This window comes from Chanodichthys erythropterus, chromosome 2 (genome assembly GCF_024489055.1).
Source record: "Chanodichthys erythropterus isolate Z2021 chromosome 2, ASM2448905v1, whole genome shotgun sequence".
NCBI classification, from domain to species: domain Eukaryota; kingdom Metazoa; phylum Chordata; class Actinopteri; order Cypriniformes; family Xenocyprididae; genus Chanodichthys; species Chanodichthys erythropterus.
The window spans coordinates 2,575,740-2,581,739 of NC_090222.1; positions in this window are offsets into that span (position 1 = coordinate 2,575,740).

Sequence of the window (6,000 nt, forward strand, 5' to 3'; positions counted from 1 at the left end):
CCAATATTCAGCATCGACTGAAGCAGAGCAGTGCAGTCTGTCCATCATCTCAATCCTGTAAAATACATTTGTGCTCATGATGAGTGTATGAAGTCAGTTGCTGCTGTTCATCACGTTCATGATCCTCTAATACTTTTGGTCTTGTTTATTTGTTGATTTTATGTTTTGACAGAAAACTGTGTTGAAAAAAATGACTATGAGAACTGATTTATATATCATATACTTCATTGGTTCTCTTGTTTTTGCATGTGTTCATCATTTCTTTGCATGGCTAAAAAATGATGTTGGCACAATTCGGCATGTTTCATTGCTTTATTATCACAAATAAAACAATCGACTATTTCCAAAAGGGAGGATTCGCAGTGAAGAACCATGTTCGCTTCCCCAAAGAACCTTTCTGTTCTTAAAAGAACCATTTTTTTTCTAAGAATGAAGAACATTTGAAAACTAGATAAAAAAGTTTGTCGAGGCAAACTTTAAGTTGGCTTGAAAAAGCCGGTCCAAAAAGTTTGAAGCAGTTTTAAAAGTTTTCAGTTTGAAAGTTTCAGTTTTAGTTTAGTAATTTTGATAGAGTACTAGGGTGCTCTGTGTGGTTGCTAAGATGTTGCTATGTGGTTGCTAGGGTACTCAGGGTGGTTGCTAGGGTATTGCTATGCAGTTGCTAGGGTGTTGCTATGCAGTTGCTAAGGTACTCAAGGTGGTTGCTAGGGTGTTGCTATGCGGTTGCTATGCGGATTCTAAGGTACTCGGGGTGGTTGCTAGGGTTTTGCTATGCAGTTGCTAAGGTACTCAGGGTGGTCGCTAAGGTGTTGCTATGTGGTTGCTAGGGTACTCGGGGTGGTTGATGGGGTGTTGCTAGATTTAGTTTGATAGATAGATAGATAGATAGATAGATAGATAGATAGATGATAGATAGATAGATAGATAGATAGATAGATAGATAGATAGATAGATAGATAGATAGATAGATAGATAGATAGATAGATAGATAGATAGATAGATAGATAGATAGATATGAACATTCAGTCAATGAAAGTCAATGGGATTTTTCCGAGCTTTAACAGTCTTTTTTTAGGAAAACCGTAAGTCGGATCAGTTAGAAAAGATATAGCACACTAAGTCAGTACAGTCTAAAGATCTGATCTATGTACAGTTAAAGCTCTAGGAGGAGTTAGAGTTGGAAATTTTAGTCTCAGAAGAAAATAGCATAACAGTAAGTTGGCTTGAAAAATTATTAAGAACATTTTTTCACTATAAAGAATCTTTTGTGCATTTAAAAGGTTCAATAAATGTCTTTATGGAACATAAATTAATGCCAATACAGAATCTTTAATTTTAAGAGTGAACAAGCACAACTATGCAACATGCTTACAAAATCTTTAACAAATGTATAATAATATTTGAATAAAAGGTGAAGATGACATTACTTTTGTATATTAGGTCTTCATAGTAGGTATGAATGTAACAACTAGGTACTTACATAGAAAATTTGGTAATTATTTGGTGCTTCAAAACTCTGCAAGCCGATCTCGTGGGAAAATGCAAAACACCTTTATGAGAAGGAAACATATGAATTTAAGAAAAAAATAAGCATGAACATCTGCCCCTTAACATCAACATACAAATGATTTTGCAGAAATGACCAATTACAAATTATCCATCAACTAGACAAATCATAAAATAGTTTTGGATCGCCATGAGATTGTGTTGAAACGTTGATGTTTATTGTATATATACAAGTTGTTACATTATAATTACACATAATTGCATATGTATTGATACAGATACACTGTAAAAAAAAAAAAACTTATTTTTTGAAGTTGTAAAAAGTTTATTGGAGAAGATATAATTTTAGCTTTTGTACTTCAAAATTTCACATTTTAATTCAGTGTCACTTGCTGTTTCTTTGTAATTGTTTGTGAAAGCAACCTGTGAGTGAAAATTGTTTCTACACCATTTTTTTTATAGCTACCCTTAAACAAATCCCAGCCTATATCCCAAGCTCAGTAGCAGCAAATGAGAATCATGGGATCGAGTTTTGCAGAACAACATGCGATTAGATAATAATTACATTGCATCACAGTCTCATGCGGTAATCTGTAAATTTGGAAAATTGGTACAATCTAACACTCCACTGACGTTAAGTTTAGGACGGACCTTCATAATTGCGTTTTTCTAAAAATTGTCAATCAGTTCCATATGAATCACACTGTTTAATTCATAAACTGTAAAGCATTTCCACCTTTATGAACTTAAGGCAGTAACTGAACATGGAATTATGGCATTCGTGGATCTGACAGGGAATTATGGGGAACAGGAAGAGGAAATGAGGTAATCCAGATTTTATCTGGGTTGGAGCACATGTTTTTAAGAATAAAACATTTTTACTAAATCTGCGACAATGCTTTGTATCTAAAGCAAAAAAGGATGACTAAACATGACTAAAATGACTAAAGCGTTCTTCCTTGAAACGTCTTGAGTGTGATTTCTTCTGTTCTGCATGTGTGAGATCTGAATAAAGACCGATCATCGGCTCACACGTCTGTAATGCGTTTGTGTGTCTGAGTGACTTTGAGTCTTTTTTTATGTTCTCATTGATCCCTCTGTTCCCAATTTCACGCACAATTTCCAAACAGCTTTTGCCCGAGGCTTGTTTTCACAACCTTTCCTCTCTAATGCCAGTGAATCCTGAAACACCTCCGCTGTGTTTTCTCAAGGCAGACTGCTCTCATCTCTCTCTCTCACCGCATCAAAGCACGGCTTAAGTCTGATAGTGCGGGGAAAACCCTCTTATCCGCTGCGACGCTTTTATTGGCCTTCATGGGTGGGACTGGTGTTATGTTATGCTCAGGACAAGAGAAATGCAACAGTTATTTGAGCCTCCTTGTACTTGTGTGATCCAAACATGGCTTTTATTCCCTATAAAACTCTGTGTGAATCGCTATGCCTCTGTGTAAAGAGTCTCTTAACAAACATTAAATAACAAGCAAAGTGAAATGTCAGCTGTTAACAGCGCCTGGACAACGCTCTCACAGAAATGGTGCAAAAGCTGGCACTGTTTTACTTTGCATATTATTTATAACTTTAAAATACCATTTTTGCTCAGAGTGTACCCTTTTTAGAAGCTGTTATTATGTATGTACTAATAATTTTCCTTTAAGGTATTACAATTGATTTGACGCGTTTCTCCAAACTCAGATCACTGTTCTCAAAACAGTTAACACAGTGATCTGAACACTTTGTAACTGTAAGTTTTCATTCATTTCACACAAATTGCAAATCATGTGAACCATTTTCTCAAAACCCTACTCACAGAATTTTTCATAATAGTTCATACATCCAAACAAAACTTTAATAAATCAGGAAAAAACAATCAGTGCTATTTTTATTGGCTTTACACAAATCACAATCATTTATGTACCATTTGTCAAAACACAACAAACTCTGTCATATTATCACATGCACATGTTGTGTTTTCAGTTATCCCCAAACTGATATCTGTTTGATTAATAATACACACAACACATGAAATTCAGTTTTCCTAAACGTTTACACATTTATCACAATCGCATTATGTAATAGGGAAAATATAAAAGGGAAAGAGGAGGAAAGAGAAGAGGGAAATAAAGAGGTGTAAACGTAAAGGTGTTAGAGGTGTGCAGAGGAAGGGTGTAATGAGAAGGAAAGGAAGAGTGGAAGATATAGAAGGATATCATATATGAGGAGAGAGGAGGAAGAAGAAATATATATATATATATATATATATATATATATATATACACACACACAATCGCTCAAAAATTTGGGATCGGTAAGATTTTTAATGTTTTTAAAAGAGGTTTCATCTGCTCACCAAGGGTGCATTTACTTAATTAAAAATACAGTAAACAGTAATATTGTGAAATATTATTACAATTTAAAATCAGCTGTTTTCTATGTGAATATATAGTAAAATGTAATTTATTCCTGTGATCAAAGCTGAATTTTCAGCATCATTACTCCAGTCTTCAGTGTCACATGATCCTTCAGAAATCATTCTAATATGATGATTTATTTATTTGTGTACTATATTTTTTTCAGGATTATTTGATGAATAGAAAGTTCAAAAGAACAGTGTTTATCTGAAATCTAATCTTTTGTAACATTATACATGTCTTTACTGCCACTTTTGATTGATTTAATGCATCCTTGCTGAATAAAAGTATTAATTTCTTTAATTTCTTTTCAAAAAAATAAAAATAAAAATTCTTACTGACCCCAAACTTTTGAACGGTAGTGTATAATGCTACAGAAGCTTTGTATTTCAGATAAATGCTGTTCTTCTGAACTTTCTATTCATCAAGGAATCCTGACAAAAAAGTACACAACTGTTTTCAACATTGATAATAATCATAAATGTTTCTTGAGCAGCAAATCATCATATCAGAATAATTTCTGAAGGATCATGTGACACTGAAGACTGGAGTAATGATGCTGAAAATTCAGCTTTGATCACAGGAATAAATTACTTTGTCAAAAATATTTAAATAGTACACAATTATTTTAAATTGTAATAATATTTCACAATATTACTGTTTTTTACTGTATTTTTAATTAAATAAATTAAGCCTTGGTGAGCAGATGAAACTTCTTTTAAAAACATTAAAAAATATTACTGATCCCAAACTTTTGAGCGGTAGTGAATAATTTTATATATATATATATATATATATATATATATATATATATATATATATATATATATATATATATATATATATATATATAAAATAAATATAAGAAATGGTTTTATTTATAAGAAATTCAAGATAAAATATGTTGGCATAATGTTATGTCTGAATATACATATAAACAAATGTTATAAATATCTGTAGTTTTAAAGCTGTTGAGATAATTGAAAAACATTTGCCTGCCAATTTGTATATTCTCAAATGTCAGGGTAATAATGTTAAGCCTGATACTGTAATGCAACATCTGGAAATCAACAGATCATTGCAGCAGAGTGAAAAGAGTTGTAGAGATCTCTTAAATACTGATAAAAACAGCTCATTTCAAGTATGGGTAGATATATATTTACAAATATTTGGTTGTACCAAAAAAAAAAAAAAAAAAAAAAAAAAAAAACTTTAAAATGATTTAACAACTGAAACTTGTTTAATCACATTGTTCATGACTCAAAAATATGCATTACATCAGTTTTGAAAAGATTTTTTTAATACCGTTTTTGAAGCTTTATTTGCTCAATGACCCATATAACAAAACCTGTTGAAAAAACACTACAATAAACGTGTATTTTCATTAGTGTATTTGTGCATCTAAAGCTGAAAGTGTACTAAAATCATTAGAGAATACACTTGCAGTTTTGATGTATTAACTTTTAATAAACGCATTACTAGAAAAAAAGCAGTGCTTTATTTTGCAGTAAACTTGAACTGTTTGGCTGAGGTAAGAGTGTGTTTAGATCACTGTGTTAACTGTGCTGAGAGCAGTTACATTACTTTGGAGAAATGTGTCAAATCATTTGAAAACTGTAATATGCACCATTTAGGGGTAAATAAGGTACAAAAGAGTAAAGATACTGCCCCAGTGACAGCTTTTGAACTTTTTTTCTGAGTGTTGTTTTAAATATTACTCTGTACATCTTGTCTGTAAGAGCATTAAGATGAAGTATAGGATGCTCTTTACTAGGCCTGCATGTGATGCCAACACAACAGATTGGGAAATAAATCCACGCATGTGACATTGATGCTTTGCTATTTTACCTTGGTGCGCTGTCTGTTGTGCAAGATATTGGGTGAGATCTAAATAGAGTTCTGCATCATGGTAATGAATTAAATATTAATTAACGCGATACTGCATGTGTAGCATGAGGTTGTGTTGATGCGTTACGCTAGGGTTGCTATACCCTGACTGGCATGTGATAGACAAATAAAAAAATGACTTGGCTCAACGCGTTCATGAAAACTGAGAAAACTGACATCAGGTCAGTGCTAATTATGC